The following is a 16,285-nucleotide window of genomic DNA, read 5'->3' as shown; positions in this document are numbered from 1 at the left end:
CTCTGGCAGGGGCAGTGAGCTCAGCCTGCTCCCCCCCCCCCCACCGTGGACAGGAAGCCCACTGGCCCCCACGCATGTCACTGTGCACCTGTCTCCTCTCCAAGAGAAAGAGTTTTTTATTTATTTATTTTTTAAAGTTTATTTATTTATTTTGAGAGGTCGGGGAGGGGGAGAAAGAGAGAGACAGAGTGAGAATCCCAAGCAGGCTCTGCATTATCAGCACAGGGCCCGACACGGGGCTCAAACTCACAAACCGTGAGATCATGGCCTGAGCTGAAACCAGGAGTCGGGCGCTTAACCGGCTGAGCCCCCCAGGCGCCCATCCAAGAGCAGGAGCTTTAAGCGCACCACGTCCGCAAGGTTGGTCAGTGGCTGCAGTTTCTCGGGAAGGAAGGCAGACTCACTCTGCAAGAGATCCAACTCCTGGTTCCACGATGTACTATCTCAAGTCACTTAGCTGCTTTATGCCTCAGTTTCCTCGTCTAAGATGGGGGCTAAGGACAAGAACATCTGACTGGCCTGCTTTCATGTTCCGCTGCTCCTCTCCTCGCCCGGGGGTCCTTCCTCCCCAAACACGACCGGGGCAGGTCTGCTCGCACCCCACCGCACGCTGACCTTTGCCACAGGAAGTCAGCCTAGTTGCCCGGGAAACCAGGCTGGAGTCCTAGGATCAAGAGAAGGGGAGGAACCATCTTCAAAAGAAAACGGGCGGGGATTTATCACCGGCCCTGGCCCTGGGTGTCATGAAATCCTGACTTCACATCCTCCCAGCGCCGCTGGGCATCTTTGAAGAGTCGGGCGGCAAGAGACTGTAACTGCTCTCCTCCTCCTGCTGCTCTGGACATTGTTCATTATGTTTCCTTCCTGCGGCCGAGGCCCGTGCAAGTGAGCAATCACAGGCTTTTCCTCTCCTGTGCTGCTGTCCCAAGCCTGGCTAATCATTAACGTCCCTGCTCCTTTCTTGCTTGGCCAGTCCCCGACACAGCCAGCCTATGTCACACGCACGTCGGTTAGGGGCAGGGTGGGCATTGGCCGCTTTGGACTCCATGAAATCGGGAGCTGAGTTACACAGAAAACCCAGGGAGTCCCCAGGTTGGGAGAGTAGAGTTGTGGCCCCCAACTCGGAGAGACACAGCTTCTGACACCTCAGGTAGCAGGGCTCCGGGACACCGTGAGGAACGAGCCAGAAGATACACTGGGATGACACGGTCCTAGGGCAAAGCGCAAGGTCCATGGGCCTCTGCACATAATAGCAGGAATTAGTTGTCAGATAAGCATACTAGCCCTACACAGTCATGCTCTGGAAGGTTCTGTGCCCCATAAACACGAAGGATGGCAGAAAAATCCGCAAGGTCCCTGTGGAGCAAACAGGAAGGACCCAGGAGTGGAGAGAAACAAAGTGACCAGTATGAACTCTTTGATGACCAAGCCTGGAGGGTGGGAAGGCAAGGTATGGGGCCATTCTCTGACCTCTCCTTCTCCTGACTGGCCCGAACTCGACCCTTCTCTTTCATTGGTCCCCTGGATCAAGCAAGCGCAGGATCCAGGTGGCTAGGCTCTGTCCAAGGGGGGCCCTGCTCAGTGCACCTGCTGCTCCATGCATCGAGGAGACCCCGCATTTATGGGGTTTGTTAGAGGTAGGACTCTCTCCAGGACTGATGGGCAGGGAGAGGAAGGATAGGGTTATAATGGGCTCATATTTGCTCTCTGCACCCCAATAAGTGGGTCTCTGCTTTCAAGTGATGGGTCAAGTCAAGATAGTTGATGTGAACGATCTCACCAATGTAGAAAGCAGGCTAGAAATCTCAGATATGTTAGAGAGGCCAGAACAGCCAGCATCCAGCAAGGACACATTGACTGTGGCTCATGTACGGTGTCCCTGCTGTTCTGGAGATGCACTAAGTCTCTCGCGTTCATTACAGGTAACTGGGGATATCGCTTCTTTTTGGCCACCTGAAGTGGGGGGAAAGTCCAACTCAAGAAAATATCTTTATATGTCAGAAAACTACCACGTGGCTGCTGGTCTGGGATACCTTCTGCACAGAGCTTTTGAGGGGACCCAATGAATGCAGGTCCTTAAAGTTTACAGCACAGCTCCTGGTACATAATAAGCGCTCAGTAAATGTTCAGGATCCTCTAATTTCCTGTAATATTTAAAATATAACCAGCCAGAGAGCAGGGCTCCTGGCTTCCCAGAGGCTAGTTCATTACCTGGGGCTTTCCATTCTTTATTGCTCTCTGGCTAAATTTCCATCCAGGTCATAGTGATTTTGCCTAAGAGAATATAAATTGAGTTCAGTAAGTTGCATGATCCAGGTTGTCACAGACTTGATTAACATCAGGAGACATTACTCAGCAGCCTGGACGTCCCTGGCTAGATAATTCTGCAACTCATCTCCTGAGGCAGCCAGGCCGCTCTGGCATTTCTGCTTCTGTGTCAATTCTTGGGGCGTATACCCCCCTGCCCCCCCGGCCGCTGCAATTCTCTTCCGGCTTAGTCGTTCCCACCTTCAGAACGTATGTACGACAGATCAGCTTTCCTAGTGACTTATCATGTTTCTATTATAATTGCACTCGCGACCCTGGTCCCCAGACAGACACAAGAACGAGACAGATGGAGGGAAATACGAGTGTGAGCCCAGGGCAGCGTTCTGCGAGGCCCAACCTGTGTGTCTGCTTCTCATTCTCACCTCACTTTGCCCCATTTATATAAAAGCACTAATCCGGTGTTTGGGGCCGACGGTCTGCGTTAGCCGAGGAGAGGAACTGTGGAGCCCGAAAGGGCTCTCTTCCCTTAGAAGCCCTCCAAGGGCTGCAAGACCATTCTAGCCACGGCTTGAAGGCCTCATCTGTTGGGCTGAGGCAAGACTGGGAGGGGGGACACTAAGTCCCGGATCTCGCCCATGCAGAGTAGAGCCCACACTAACCTCTCAGTCTGCACCGCCCTCTGTGGACGCCTCGTTCTTCAAGCGATGGTTAGAATACACCTGCTGCTCTGTCACCCAAGAAACAGGTGTTCCCATGCTCCTGCCCTCAAACCAAGCAGGACAGGGATGCGGCTCCAAGGCTGTGGCCCACCTATGCTTTCTACACTCCAGGCCCCACACTCAGCACCCTGGACAGTCCCCTCATTTCTCTTCCCAACGACCCCATGAAGTATATAACTAGGGCTACGACCACCTCACAGATGCGGAAACTGAGGCCCACAGAGGTTATGTCATTTATCCAAAGTCGTACCACTCATAGGTGCCAGAGCTAGGATATGAACACAACTCACTAGACTCTATTCTTGGGAAATCCATTTTCTAAAAAAAATTTATTTTAGAGAGAGAGCGTGCACAAGTGGGGGAGAGGGACAGAGGGAGAGAGAGGGTCTTAAGCAGTCTTCATGCTCAGTGCAGAGCCCAATGCGGGGCTCGATCCCACGACCCTTGGATCATGACCTAAGGCTAAATCAAGAGTTGGATGCTCAACCAACTGAGCCACCCAGACGGCCTGGAAAATCCATTGTAAGTGCATTGTTAAACAGGCTAAGTTATGGAGATGAGAGCTTTTTTTTTTTAAATCTGTTTTGTAATTAAAAACTAATACTGTGGAAAGTAACTGTAGTGGACCAGGCTCGGCCGTGCCCTGTCCAGAGACTTTCGGTCCTTAGCTGGTCAGTGGGTCCAGACCTGCAGGCCTTGTCCAGGCCAGGGCCGGGAGGTGGGTGTGGGCCAGGGGAGCAGGTTGGCTGTCACAGTGACCCTCTGTTTCACTGTCCACAGCCGGGAGGCCCCTGCAGTGGGCCCTGAGGTCACAGCCCTCCCCCATCAGCGTCCTGCCCCCACGGGCTTCTGGGGAGACGGTGTGGCACAGAGAAGGGGAACCTGCTCGGCAGGAGGAACACACTCCTGGCTCTGGAATCCCACCTCCCTTACTTGTCGCTGTGTTTCCAGATGACTTCACTGCTCCAGCCTCGATTTCCTCAGCTGTGAAAGAGGGCTCGAAGCTGCATCACAGGACGATGAAATTAACAGTGTGATGACAACAGACACGCCAAAGCTTTATACACACCGGCAGTTAAATATGTAACTAAGTTTATTTCATCAGGGTATGAAGGACCATTAGGGTTTACCCTCCTACATTTTATTTATTTATTTTTATTTTTTACAGTGTATTTATTTTGAGAGAGAGAGAGAGAGAGAGAGAAAGCATGAGCAGAGGGGGACAGAGAAAGAGGGAGAGAATTCCAAGCAGGCTTGGCATTGTCGGCGTAGAGCCCGATGCGGGGCTCGAACTCAAGTACTGTGAGCTCATGACCCGAGCTGAAGTCAGACGCTTAACGGACTGAACCACCGGGGTGCCCCATCTCCTACATTTCAAAAGAGGAATTTGCTCAGGTTAGTGGGTTGTGGACGTGACATCAGAAAATCCTCCCAGCCTGCTGGAGGCTGGAATCATCCCCCCCTTCCCATCACCCCTGGAGGCTCTAGCTCTGCTGTGCTGCTCTAGCCCGCCTCCCCTGCAAGGTCACTCAGTTCCTCTCCCCCCGACAGCCCTGCACAGGAATGAGTGGGCATCTCCTGGCGCAGAGGACTGCGGGATGGGGGACAGGTGGGCACAGCTGTGAAACCACAGGCCAGGCCTTCGTCAGCTCTGCCACGTGGCCGGGGAAGCCAGGGAACTGGCCACCTCCCCCAGGAGCAGGTGTCAGGATCCAAACCGGGGTGAAACCATGAAAGCCAAAGAGTGGCCAAAAGGGGGCAGCGCATTAGCCCCGGTGATGTGGTCTCCACAGTGGGACCCACCACCCCGCGGGTACCTACTGGCGTGCAAATACTTCATATGACAAGATGTGGGGCGATCCCTAAATCATATAGACCCCATTTACCCTTTCAACCTCCAGCCACAGCCTCCTCTGTGCATGCTCCATGCTGAGCACCTTTGGGGGGGACGGGGGGTGAGGGGCAGGTATGTTGATAACAGGACATTTCTGTTGCACGTTACAATTTGGGAAGTGCTCACACAGGCACGACTGGACTGAATTCTTGAAACAAACCTGTGCAAAGCATAGTCTAATGCCCATTTCGTGGTCGGTAAACTAACGTTCGGGGTGGAAAGGTGTCCTAGGTCATGGTAAATGGCAGAGCTAGGGTTAAAAAGCCATTTGTCCCTTCAGTCAGTCAGTCAGTCAGTCATGGAGTGGTTGGAAGTTTCCGGAATTGATTTTGGTAAAGATCTGCCATTGAGGCCAGAGGGTCCAAGGCCCTGAGAGAAGCGAGGATATTGTTTCGTGGGTGTGGCCTCCCCAGGAAAGTGGCAGAAGGTCGAAAAGGAAACTTTACCTCCTTCAGACTGTGCCTCTCCCTTTTGCTCAGCCACTACTAGTCCGGGACTGATCACACTGGGCACTGGGGAAACCGAGGCAGCCGAGCAGCTGTCAAGGACACCGGCGGTGAGGGGCCGCTTTCTACTCTCATTTCTCTGCGACACCGCCGTGAGCAGGTGTTAAAAGCTCCGCTTCACGGAAGAGAACAGCACAGAGGAGCAGGGAGCGGAGTTTCACCACGAGCACTGACAAGCCATGAGGTCTGCCCACCCCCCGTGTCTCCCCTCGACCCCCGTTCAGCTCCTGCTGTCAGCGCCCCAGCTCACCCGGGCCCCAGTTTTCTCTCTCTTGCGATATTCAATAGTTCCATTTGACGTTTGTGAAAAATATATATGTACGCGTAAATGTACGAGTGAGCTCCAGCAGCATTCCAGGCCCTGTGCTGGACACGGGGGGTAGAGGCGAGCCCGCCACAGTGCCTGGCATTCTGGCGAGGAGCAAGACGGAACAGGCAACCCTAGCACGCAGGGTGAGCGCTGTCGTAGCAGGGACAAGTCCAGCTGCAGCGTGAGCGCGCGGGAGACGCGCCCGGTAGGGGACGTGGTGCTCGTGGGGCAAGGGAGGCTTGGGACCTCCGTGACGGGTCCCGGCCAACCAACGTCCTAATGACCCCCTTCTGAAAATGAAAATCCAACCAAACCACTCCCCTTCCCGAAATCTTTCAGAAGCTCCCTATTGCCGCCAGAATGATGGACGGGCTCCTTAGCAGGCCATGAATCCTCTATGTTCTGACCCCCTCTCCCACTATGCATTCTATCTCTCTGTCTCCATCATCTCTCTGTCTCCAACTATCTCTATCTCTATCTCCATCATCTCTATCTCTATCTCTCACTCTCTCCATCTATCTCTATATCTATCTCACTCTATCTCCATCATCTCTCTCTCTCTCTCCATCTATCTTTATCTCGCGCTCTCTCTCTCCATCTATCTCTATCTCTATCTCTATCTCGCTCTCTATCTCCATCATCTCTCTCTCCCTCTAGCTCCATCTATTTCTATCTCTATCATCTCTATATCTATGTCGCTATCTCCATCTCTATCTCTATCATCTATCTCGTTTGCTCTATCTCTATAATCTCTCTCTCTCTCTCTCTCTATTTCCATCTGTATCTCTATCTGTATCTGTATCTGTATCTCTATCTCTATCTCTCTGTCTCCATCATCATCATCTCTCTATCTCTATCTCACTCTCTCTCTCTCCATCTATCTCTATCTCGCTCTATCTCCATCATCTCTCTCTATATATCTCCATCTATCTCTATCTCTATCATCTCTATATCTATCTCGCTCTCTATCTCTCTCTCTCTATATCTATGTCTCTCTTTCTATCATCTCTCTATCTAGCTTGCTCTCTATAATCTCTCTCTATTTCCATCTCTCTCTCTATCTATCTCTATCATCTCTATCTCTATCATCTCTATATCTCTCTCTCTCTCTCTCTCTCTCTATATATATATATGTCTCTATCATTTCTCTATCGCGCTTGCTCTCTCTCTAATCTCTCTCTCTCTATCTCTATTTCCATCTCTATCTCTACCTATCTCTGTCATCTCTATCTCTATCATCTCTATCTCTCTGTGTCCTCCGTAACGGAAGCACCCCGAAGGCAGGGCCTGTGTCCAATTCAGTCCTCCAAGTCCAGGGCCCAGAACAAGGCTGCCTGAGGAATTTATTAGAAGAATGACTACATTCCTGAGGTCTGAGTTATCATCTCCAGAGAGAAGACCAATTCTGCTTTCCCTTGGGTCTCACGGTAGGGAGGGCTCAAGGCCCCTGTCAGTCTGGTCAGTGAGGGGAGAAGGGGGTGTCACAGGCATGGGACGCAGTTCCGCCCCTCCGGTTCCTGCGGAGAACGCTAAGATGCGAACGGCCAGTTCTTCCTGCCTCTTGACACAGAGGAGTCCAGAGCCAGTTTACACGTCCTCTGGGAGAGGAGTCCATTCCAACCGCTTTGCATGAACTGCCCCGTTCCTCATCCTTCACTTTCCAACCCCAAGAGCCCCCAGCCCCTGTGCAGTGCACACACCAAGCATTTGCAAAGTTCTGTGTGAACACTTTGCACCTCCCACCAGGACGGGGTTTATAACAGAGACAAATTCTCCTGCACTAATTTTCAAGGAGAAAAGAAATGCACTTCAAGCAAGAAAATTGGGTATCTGGGAAGGTTTCCAGCCAGGAGATTTCCAGCAGGACTTGAAAAAACTTCGTCCGTCCTGCATTATAACAGAGTGGGGGTGGGGAGGCGACCTTTACTCCTCCTTCCTCCAGCTCTATGCTGGTCACCTCGGAGGACACCGAAGAGGAAGGCACGGGCCCTGCCCAGGAGAATATGACCACGTGGGTTCCTTATTTCCTAAGAAATATATAGCGTAGGTTCCTTGCTTTTTCCCCGCCAAACTCAGAAACCATGACTGTGTCATTAGCGGTTAGATCGTGTCTGACCCACGTCTACACCAGGGGCTCCGGACTCCCTTGGAGATAATCTGGTCTTGTACTGATGGTTCCCCTCAGCCTTCCTCATTCTATAGCACAGAGATGGTAATCTTTGGGGAGGAAGAATGAGGCGTGGGAGGTTTAGGAGGGGCACGTGGCGATACCATCCGATCAGGAGGTAACAGAAAGCAGCTTTTGGTGCCTTAACTTGAAGCGTGGTTTCATGTTTCCTTAGAGGCTGTTCTAAGCTCTGGGGTCACAGCAAGGGACAAAACAAAGCTCCTGCCCTCAGGAAGCTTGCATGGTGGGGGGAAATAGACAAACAGGAAAAAGGTAAGGAGGGGTGGCGGCTGCTTCGTCAGACAGGTGCAGGGAAGGCCTCTTTGAGAATGTCGTCTCGTCATTTTAAGCCAACGGCCAAACGAAGTGAGGGAAAGAACTGCACGGATATGTGGAGGCGGAGGGTTCCAGGCAGAGGGCCAGCAAGGGCAAAGGCCCTGGGGTGGGAAAGCACTTCCTGCATTTGGGGAAGGTGGGTGGAGGTGGGGCCAAAGAGGTTGTCGATATGGCATCGGCCCAGCTCCGATGGGCCCTGGAAGCCACGGCGAGTGAACTCTGGGAACTTATTGTGTATCTTCTGCATGCCGAGCAGGTCCTAGGAGTTGGGGATACTAAGATGGTCAAGTCACAGCCCTCGGTTCCACACAGCTTAGGATCTAGCGAGTGATGATGACAGAGGGCTGAGTCCGGGACCCCGTGGTCAGGGCCGGGGACGGGTGGGGCACGTGCAGGGGCCGAGGGCTCAGGAAAGGTCTTCCAGAGGAGAGGACACCAGGAGCGGCTATGGAACCAGCCAGAAGTCAGCCTGTGTCCTGGCCCCAGATCTGCCCACTTGCTGTCCCAGTCAGGTCCCTTGATCTCCCTGAGCTTCTGCTTCCTTGTGTGTAAGATGGGAACAACAGTACCCGTTCTCTCCAGAGAAAACAAGGTCACGGGCGTAACAGCGCTTTGAGAACTGCAAAGCCCTAGCCAGGTATAAAACGCTGCTATGATCTCACCACACTGTCTTCTCCTGTGTGTTGTGTGGCTCCGTGTGAGGGCACAGGCTCCTGCCTCTCCCCATCCTCCTGGAAGCCACGAGAGCTGGTGGCTCAGCTGTGACGATCCAGAGCTGGGCATCTCGGCCGGAGGCCCGGCTGCATCCCTTGCCCCCCGCACATCCTGCGGCCGTCAGCGGGGCTGCTGCAGACCCTGAGCTTGTGGTATCTGCTCCATTGGTAGCTGGGATTGCTCAAACGTGTGTGCAGACCCCTGGTCCCCAGGCTCCAGACGAGCGTGGCCGCCCCGCATCTGCCATTTGTCCGTATCCAGGAGGGGGATGCTGTTCCCCGTAAGCCACGCGTGGCTCTGTCCAGAGCGGAGTTTCTCTGTAGCAAGAGGCACGCAGTTCAGGAAAGTGAGGAGCCTGCATTCTCTGTAAAGAAGGTGGATTTGGGAGTACATTTCCATCAGCAGGCTGGCACGGTCATAGCTGAACACCGAACAGGCCCCGACAAGACTGAAGTGCATTCCGCGTACCCTCCCAAGTTAAAGAGCCCTTCATCTCTAGGTCCCTGTAGGAAAAGGAGAGTGTCCTTCCACTAAGCCCAAGGCTTTATGTCAGCTGCGGTGTGTGTCTTCTGCAGAACTGTCCTACGGGAAGCTCCCTCCCTCAGCTGGGATGCCCACACCCCACTCACAGGGGAGCACCGGCAGGGTTCCAGTACAGCTTTTGTTCTATCGCCCTGAGCATGAGCACCCCTCCAGCCTCAAGACTATCTGGAAAAGGGGAGGGGGTGACAGCAGTCGACTCCAAGGTCCCACGACGCTTCCTCCCTAACGGCAGCACCTGCCATATCTACTGCTTAAGGATCTACCACGTCCCTTGGATTTTACCCGGACTTCTGCCTGTCCATGGTCTCCTTCTGCTTCCCTCCCCAGTTTAGGGAAAGACTTGTGCCCCTGGGTAGGATTCTTGCCTAATTTTGCATTATTTCACACTTTGTGAAGCCCGAGGCTTGCTGTTGGAGCTCCATAATTACAGGAGCAGAATAAGAGACTCCCAGATTGCAAGTTTGTCTTTTTTTAGCCGATCAGCCCTTGTCGTCCTGGCACTGCACCCCCCCCCCCCCAATACCACGTTTCCTGGTCAGCGCAAGTGGCCGCGTCTCCAATGTGCTAAGAACGTAAGTATCCATTTACTCCCACCTGAGAAGTGCAGCTCCCAGGGCTTCTGTTTCATTCCAGACTTTATAGCACTTATTTTTCTATGGATAAATGCTTTCATGAGCATAGATTTTGGTCGAGATGGCCGTTAGCTGTTTTACTCATGGCAGGAACGTCTGAACTGTAGGTATATATGTAGGTCGAAGGCCCTGGGGTCTGATTGGTCTGGGAAAGAGATTTAAAATCCCTAAAGGATTCTCGGACGTTCTCAACCTTCTTCCTAGATGAATGGGGGCCCGGGGGCTGGACTTGGGCAGGGCTTCCTGGATGTCTGGGAAGGGCACAGGGATTGAGCCAAGTGGGGTCCGAGAGAGTCAGGAGCGCAGCTGAGGTGGAGAGCAGAGCAGGCAGACCCATGGGAGCACTGACTCACGAAGGCGAGCAGACCAGACTGAGGCAGCCGGGGAGGGGCCTGGGGCCCAGGGACGCCAGGCCAGGAATGGATTGGAGGGAAGGAGGCAGAGCTGAACTGGTCCTCTGAGGCAAGCGTCCTGGGCTCTGCAGGGGAACTGCAGTCCGTCTGTGGGGAGGAGGGGAGAAAGAGAAGGCAGAGCGAAGGAGCCTGCATGGGTAGGACCAACAGGGGAAGCGGCGAGGGTGCAGCATCTGCCTTTGCCACCGAGGGGCTTGGGTAGACTGGGCTGCCTCCTGGGATGATAAGTCCTTCGCAGGCTGCGGATAAGCGGATAACTGGGGCTCACGAGGCAGGAGGGGGGGCTTCCAGCGTGTGGGGCTGTGGCGCTCTGTGATCCCGAAGATCCCTTGCTGCACTGAGAGTCTGACATTCCATGAAATTTTTATCAAGTATATCCCAAGAGAGTCATCTAATGTATAATTTCAGTTAATCACGCAGCAAGTAAAAGAACCAACAATTTCATATTCTAATGGGGTTTATGCCTTCATTAGATACAACATAACTTTATTAAGTTAGAAAAAACTCTATTGAAATATTAAATATGTGCAGTTTATATCTATATCTACATCTATCTATGTCTGTTGAGATATATCAGTTACATCTCAATAAAGACGTTAATTTTAAAAAAGAAATGTTGTGAATTAAAAAAAACACAAAAAGAAACTCCCTGATCTTCTAATCCAAGACCTACGGCCTGCTGCCTGTTTTTACGAATAAAGTTTTACTGGAACAGCCACACCCATTCACTTACATGTTGTCTTTCGCTGTTTTCTTGCCACGGTGACAGAGTTGGGTAGTTACAGTGGTGACCATATGGCCCATGAAGCCCAATATATTTACTATCTGACTCTACAGAGAAAAAGTTGGCCACTCTTCCATTTATCCAATCCCCCATTGTATACGTAAGAAAACTGAGGCTGGCAGAGTTTGGTGACTTCCTTTAGGTTGAGTGAGTTGGTGGCTGAGAGGGAACAAGACCGTGACGTTGGCTGCCCAGGCCCGTATTTCTGTGCTGCAGCTCCCAGCTTCCCATTGCTGGCTCTTCTGTTGAGGGGTACCTCGTCACGTCATGTCGTGTTCTCATTTTACAGACACGAGGGCCGTGGGCAGAGATGAACTGATGGGTCCTGGGTCACTCCTCCCACCACATGGCTGCAGGACAGGTCTCAGCCCCCAGTGCTGGCTCTCGTCTGCTGCTCCAAAAAGGCTGAGGCTTGGAGGGCAGAGAGAGCTTCTAAGAACTTCTAAGACTAGAACTTATCTGGCTCCCCAATTCCCTCTCAGCATTAGCATTCACCTTCTGTTATCCAACAAAAGGACACATTTACAACTGTCTTGAGTTCAACTTGAAAACCCTTTTCACAGGTTTCCAGGGAAATTACTCCAAGCAGCCCTGATGGGTTAAAATGATTTTAACATACCCTGTTGCCTTCCGTTCCTTCCGCGGCATCTGCTACAAACAGCAAAACATAGGAGTACTTGATATTTATCTTCTTTTGAAATAAGAGATTCCAAAGGAGACAATGCAAAGGGGAAAACTACCCTGTCTACCCACAATCATATTTAAAAGAACAAACAGCCAATCTGAGGTCCAGATTGGGCCTCTGTTTTCTGTGTGGGAGATTTTTCAGAGCTACGAGATCAATCGGCCATTAGAATGATCTACATCTGTCCAGGAGAGTACACATTGAAAGCTGACCCTCGCTTTCTCCCTTTGCCCAGCGATAGCCCCTCAGAGGACTGTTTCCCTCCTTCTTGCCATTTACAAGCCTTTACATTGTCTGCATTTCCACGTCTATTACACATCTCTCTTGGACAGACAGTAATGAATACTCATGTGAGAGATTAAAGAACATCGGCTTTCCCAACAGAAGTGGTCAAGAGAATAAAGGGTGCGTGCCGTAAGCAGCCACGAGAGACCCCCAAAGCCTTGCCAAGGTGAGATATTTGACAGGTGCATTGTTCCCTGTGCCCATAGAGCTCCCGACCAGCTCAATACAAGTTTGAATTTCAAGGGTGACATTTCCCTGCTAATGGAGGAAAGCCGAGGATGAGAGAGAAGACCAGACAACAGAGGTGGCTTTGCATGGGCTCAGCCAGTGGTTCCTCTCTTACTTGTCCCTCTAAACTCAGCCTGCCCCTCTCAGTGGAGTCAGCTCCTCACGGCTTAAAGACGATGACAACCAACATGCATCGTGTCAGGCACCGGGTAGGGTGCCGGCAGTCAAAGACGGAGAGAGTCCTTGTCTTTACATTTTTTGAGAATCTGGGCCAGGTACTTTGCTAGGGACTTTACCTGTGTCATCTGTTTAAATCATCATACAACAAGAAGGTCAGCATTATTATCTGCATTTTATACATGCAGCATTCCCAGCTCTGAGAAGGTAAGCAACTGGTCCAAAGACACACAGGAAGTAAGTGATGGAGCGGGGCTTGAACTCATGTGTGTCCGTGTGCTTTCCATCAAGTGCCACCTCCGAAGCCTGGGGACTGTCTTTCACCGCGGTTGCCATCCAGCTGTGCCTCAGCCGCTTCGTAGGGTGCCCAGAGGCTGCAGGAACGTGGGTCGAGACACAGATGCATTGGAGGTACCGCACGTCGTGTTGAAATGAGAGCAAGTTGGAACGCTGAAGGTCATTTGGAGAGGAGTGAAATGAGGGAAGAACAGACGCGATTTGTGTGGAAATACAATTGTGCATGCTACTGTGAATTATTGGGATCGATCTGGGCTGGTGGGGTTGCTGGAGCTACAGACAAGGGTGCTCATTCAGACCCCAGGGGCTCCTGAAGAGGCGTCCCCCAGGGCCATTGCAAGGGCTGCCCAAGACAGCAAAAATGCAAGATTCTGGCTGATCCTGGGGGAGGTGGGCGCATAAAAACAGGAGGCGCTAAGCTGCTTCTAAGAGAAAGGGTGGGTGGTGAGCAGAGATCACCATGGTGAGCTCACAGGTAAGCGGATGCAGGCTCTAGACAGAGGGGTGGGCCTGGCTCCGGAACCCCAGGCCACGTCTGCGAACACCATCTATCGTTCTTTACAGCTAAGTTGCCGGCACCCCTGCCTTCCATCTGTTTGGCAACAGTTAGCAGAGGGAGGAAGTAAGGATGCAAATCAGTACAATAGTGCAGACGAGCCTCAGAGCTTCAGCTCCGATGATCCGTCCTTGATCTCACTCCTCACCACGATTATCACCACCAGGCCCACCGCCAACATCTTCAGGGCCTGGGGCAAAAATAGACTCATCACGCCGTACGAGTAAATATTTAAAAGTTAGAAACCAAGCCTACAAACTGCTAGATAAAATACGTGCTATTTTCCTACCTTAGCTACTATAGGTCTTCCATCTGGAAGATCAGATCTCCATTCAGAATTTTCAGACTCCACAGAGTTCTGTGTTGGACCAAGGTGGCGAGGGATGGGACACCCCTGGATGAGGGCATCAGGGGCGGTGAGGGGCCGCACCCACATGGTGGGACACTGAACTTCACAGCCCAGGCTCCACCCACAGCCTTGCCTTCAGGCACCTGGAGCCTCTGAGGATTCCCAAGGCAGTGGAGGCCACCCACAGGAGGCTCCCCTGGGGAAAAGCTCCCCATGGGTCCTGGAAGCAGGTGGGAGGCCATCTCAGTGGGGAATTCTGGGGTTTGGGGTACCTGAAGAATGGCCTAGAAGGAGGAGGCCTAGAAGAATGGTCTTCTTGGCCATTTAGAACTCCATGCCCTGTGGAGTGCAGGGCCCTCAAAGGCACAGGGTCCAGGACAACGGTGTAAGAGTGGTAGAGACGTTTGCTGACACCCACCAAGTGCCCCGTACTGACAGGTGTCTGAAGCATTTTACCTGGGCTAATTCACTTAATTCTCATGACTCCAGGAGGTAGGTACCATTCTTATGGCATTTTCACAGCTCAGGAGCCTCCGACACACAGCAGGTGAGCCAACGCACCCAAGGCGACAAGCGATGGAGCCCAGTTGTCGGGCTGCTCCATCGACTACCCCGTGTCCCCTCCTCACGTGGCAGAGCTCACCTGCAAGGCACGTAGGCTCACACCGCAGCCTCCCAGAGAGACACAGAGCCCTCCAGACAACTCCCAGACAGGTGCTATGGAGCACTGTTGTATTCTCGTAGCTGGAATGTTTGTGACAACTCTCCTCCACATCCCCGTATCTCTGACTGCTTTGCTGAATCACAGATTAACTCCCAGATCTGTGAGGTAGATTTGCTGAGGCATCATTGTGAAAGAGTTGGAAGTCAGTGAGGGCGTGGATGTGTGTGTGCGCCTCGGCCAGGATGAGGAACGGAATCTTCCCTAAGGGAAAGGAGAAGCTCGGTCAGAGGGCATTTGTGGGTTGATGCCACGGCTGATGCCAGGAGAAGGTGGCTCCGCCCAGGGCACAGATCTGCCTGAAGCATGAGCGATGGACGACAGCCTGGATGAGTGAAGTTTCCAGCAGCCAATCATGGTGGCTGACCTTGAACTGGGGGGAAGGTCCAAGCCAGAGAAAAGGAAGCCACTGCACCTCATCTTGGTTCTCTTAGAAGCCCAAACCCTCACCTCTACCTGAATGAGTAAGCGTGAAGGGAAAACCCCACGAACGTGGTATTTACAAGCTTGTAAAGTGTGGCATCCAACATTACGTCAGTAGACATCTATCTTAGGTAGCAACCGACCTCAGAACAGAGGTATCTGGAACCCACTCACAAATGTTTGAGAAATCGGTCTGAAGGCGAGAATCACCTCAGATCTGGGTTCAAATTCTCCTTCTCTCCCTCAGTGGCTGTGTGTTGTTGTATATTTCATTTTCTCTTCCTGAACCTTGGCATTCTCGCCTGTAAAATGGTGACAGAATGTATCCACCAGGATTACCGAGAGAATTCAGTGAGGTGACATTTTTAAAGTCTCTGGGACACAGACTGTACTTGGACAAAACGGTATTTTACCCTGCAGGCCATCCTGGGAGCCGTGTGCAGGATCCTGGGCACAGGTTGGTCACAGCTATGGGAGGCCCTCTTGTGTGGAGGAACCAAGGTCCAGCCAAGAGCTGGGAGGGGGGTACAAAAGCAGCAGAGGGCAGGGTTTGTTTTTGATCTGGAGCCACTCTAAAGGAAGGTGGGAAACCAGATAAATACATTTATCTGTCTATGTATCTATCTATCTATCTATCTATCTATCTATGTACCTATCTATCTATCTATGTATCTATAATGTCTATTTATTTTTGAGAGGGGGGACAGGCAGAGAAAGGGAGACAAGGGATCTGAAGCAGACTGCACTGACAGCAGAGAGCCCGATGTGGGGCTCCAACTCACAAACCCTGAGATCATGACCTGAGCCGAAGGGGATGCTTAACTAACTAGGCCACCGAGGTGCCCCCAGACAAATACATTTACAAGAAATCCCTCCCCGGTAACAGCGGAGCACTGGGGGCCATACCCAGGACCAAGGTGACAGTACAGTGTGGCCCAAAGGGTCTGCTGCATGGGGAGGGGGGACAGCGCTTCTTACGGCCTCTGCCAGCAGCCCACTCCTAGGCCTTCACTCTCAAGGCCAGGCCGGGCCTCTCCCCCACCTGTGACAGGTCCAAGGACCTCATCCTGGCCTCACCGGCAGAGACACAGCTGACAGTCAGGGTCCGGCGCCAGCAGCTCAGGGTACTGCCTCAGTGTTTTGGGGTTCAGTCCGCCTTCTCTGTTGCTACTTCGGGTACGTCAGGGAAGGCCTGGCATGCCACTCCTGGACTGAGGCAGCGCCTAAGGGGCACCCTGCTCCACTCTTCCTAAGTCGGGTTCTAACAGCGCTGTCAGC

The 16,285-nt window shown here is 52.3% G+C and overlaps 1 protein-coding gene and 1 long non-coding RNA gene across 2 annotated transcripts in view; both read right to left on the bottom strand.

Moving 5' to 3' along the window:
* FAM78B (family with sequence similarity 78 member B) overlaps positions 1-16,285 on the bottom strand; it is an 80,713-nt gene that overhangs the window by 25,546 nt on the left and 38,882 nt on the right. The window lies entirely within an intron of this gene.
* On the bottom strand, positions 10,955-15,701 carry LOC122475733. Its single transcript, XR_006295293.1, has 2 exons — positions 14,507-15,701; positions 10,955-13,111 (listed from the first exon to the last, which is right to left on the bottom strand). It is a non-coding gene; the product is annotated as an uncharacterized LOC122475733 (long non-coding RNA).

Source organism: Prionailurus bengalensis, chromosome E4 (genome assembly GCF_016509475.1).
Source record: "Prionailurus bengalensis isolate Pbe53 chromosome E4, Fcat_Pben_1.1_paternal_pri, whole genome shotgun sequence".
NCBI lineage: Eukaryota > Metazoa > Chordata > Mammalia > Carnivora > Felidae > Prionailurus > Prionailurus bengalensis.
Note: the sequence above shows the minus strand (reverse complement) of the source record. Positions and strands in the feature narration are given on the sequence as shown.